This window comes from Aristolochia californica, unplaced genomic scaffold (genome assembly GCF_029961685.1).
Source record: "Aristolochia californica isolate CCGP_79_NKW_82.1479 unplaced genomic scaffold, dmAriCali1.0.hap1 SCAF_19, whole genome shotgun sequence".
Taxonomy (NCBI): domain Eukaryota; kingdom Viridiplantae; phylum Streptophyta; class Magnoliopsida; order Piperales; family Aristolochiaceae; genus Aristolochia; species Aristolochia californica.
In genome coordinates, this window is record NW_027181870.1 from 665,001 (window position 1) to 667,500 (window position 2,500).

The following is a 2,500-nucleotide window of genomic DNA, read 5'->3' on the forward strand; positions in this document are numbered from 1 at the left end:
AAAAGAGGCGCCCAGGCGGAATGGCGCCAGGGCGCCCAGGCGGAAAAGAGGCGCCCAGGCGAAAAAGAGGCGCCCAGGCGGAAAGGCGCCAGGGCGCCCAGGCGGAAAAGAGGCGCCCTGGCGTAGGCGCCCATGCGCCAAAAGAGGCACCCAGGCGAAAAGGCGCCAGGGCGCCCAGGCGGAAAAGAGGCGCCCAGGCGGAATGGCGCCAGGGCACCCAGGCGGAAAAGAGGCGCCCAGGCGGAAAAGAGGCGCCCTGGCGTAGGCGCCCAGGCGCCAAAAGAGGCGCCAGGCGAAAAGGCGCCAGGGCGCCCAGGCGGAAAAGAGGCGCCCAGGCGAAAAAGAGGCGCCCTGGCGGAAAAGAGGCGCCCTGGCGTAGGCGCCCAGGCGCCAAAAGAGGCACCCAGGCGAAAAGGCGCCAGGGCGCCCAGGCGGAAAAGAGGCGCCCAGGCGCCAAAAGAGGCACCCAGGCGAAAAGGCGCCAGGGCGCCCAGGCGGAAAAGAGGCGCCCAGGCGGAATGGCGCCAGGGCACCCAGGCGGAAAAGAGGCGCCCAGGCGAAAAAGAGGCGCCCAGGCGGAAAAGAGGCGCCCTGGCGTAGGCGCCCAGGCGCCAAAAGAGGCGCCCAGGCGAAAAGGCGCCAGGGCGCCCAGGCGAAGAGGCGCCAGGGCGCCCAGGTGGGAAAGAGGCGCCCAGGCGAAAAGGCGCCAGGGCGCCCAGGCAGAAAAGAGGCGCCCAGGCGAAAAAGAGGCGCCCAGGCAGAAAGGCGCCATGGCGCCCAGGCGGAAAAGAGGCGCCCTGGCCAGGCGGAAAAGAGGCGCCCAGGCGGAAAAGAGGTGCCCAGGCGAAAAAGAGTCGCCCAGGCCGAAAGGCGCCATGGCGCCCAGGCGGAAAAGAGGCGCCCACGCGAAAAGGCGCCAAGGCGCCAAGGCGGAAAACAGGCGCCCAGGCGGAAAGGTGCCAGGGCGCCCAGGCGGAAAAGAGGCGCCCAGGCGCGTGGGGGGCAAGGCGCCAGGCGCCAGGCACGCGCGGAGGCAAGGCGCCAGGCGCAAGGCGCCACGCGCGCGCGCGCGTGGGGGGCGAGGCGCCAGGCGCCAGGCGCCGGGCGCGCGTGGGGGGCAAGGCGCCAGGCGCCGGGCGCGCGCGTGGGGGGCGAGGCGCCAGGCGCCAGGCGCCGGGCGCGCGTGGGGGGCAAGGCGCCAGGCGCCGGGCGCGCGCGCGTGGGGCGCCAGGCGCCTGGCGGGCGGGCGCCCCCAGGAAGGGGTGCTGGCGCGCGATGGGGTTGCGCCCGTACGGACCGTGTGACAGTACAGACACTTTGGCGAAACCTCCTGCCCGAAGCGATTTTAGGCGTTCGGCTAGGTAGGTGACCCGGTTTTTTTCGCGTTTCTCGGCCGCTAGCCCCTTTTTTCGCGTTTTCGTGCGCGCGCCCCTCTTGACCTCGCACGCGCGCCGCGCGTCGCGTCCTTGTCCTTGTCCGCGTCCGCGTTCGCGCGTGTCGGCGATCACGGGCCCCGTGCATGGCTCGTCTCTGTGGACCATCGCCCCGCTCTTGTCCCTCTTTCGTGTTTGTGTGGCGCCCCGCCCCGTGCACCATTGCCGGCTGGCAGCAAGGTGCCTAGCCCCCCTTGCCGCCAGGCCTGTCCACCCCAAGGTGCTAAAGCCGCCAGGCACCCGTGCCGCCGAACCGTGCGTCCGTAAGCCGCTGCACGTGCGGCGGCCGGCCATGCCCGTGCTATTGACCCTGTGTGACAGTACAGACACTTTGGCGAAACCTCCTGGCCGACGGGGTTTTTGCGCCCACCTAGGTAGGGCGACCCCTTTTTTTTCGTGTCGCCTGTCCGTGTGTCCCTTTTTCGCCTTTTTCGGGTTCGTGTTTTCGTGTGCCGCCAAAAGCAAGCCCTGCGCTCGTCCCGTCCCGCTTGACCCGTGCATCCGCCGGTGCTGGCCTGCAAAATGCCTGTGAGCGACGCACGTGACCAGCAGCCCAGGCGAGTGTGCACGGGTGGCAGGCGAAACGGGCGTGCGTGTCGCCAGTGTGTATGTCCCTTTTTCGCCTTTTTCGGGTTCGTGTTTTCGTGTGCCGCCAAAAGCAAGCCCTGCGCTCGTCCCGTCCCGCTTGACCCGTGCATCCGCCGGTGCTGGCCTGCAAAATGCCTATGAGCGACGCATGTGACCAGCAGCCCAGGCGAGTGTGCATGGGTGGCAGGCGAAACGGGCGCGCGTGTCGCCAGTGCGTATGTCCCTTTTTCGGGTTCGTGTTTTCGTGTGCCACCAAAAGCAAGCCTTGCGCTCGTCCCGTCCCGCTTGACCCGTGCATCCGCCGGTGCTGGCCTGCAAAATGCCTGTGAGCGACGCATGTGACCAGCTGCCCAGGCGAGTGTGCACGGGTGGCAGGCGAAACGGGCGTGTCGCCAGTGCGTATGTCCCTTTTTTGCCTTTTTCGGGTTCGTGTTTTTGTGTGCCGGCAAAAGTTAGCCCTGCGCTCGTCCCGTCCCGCT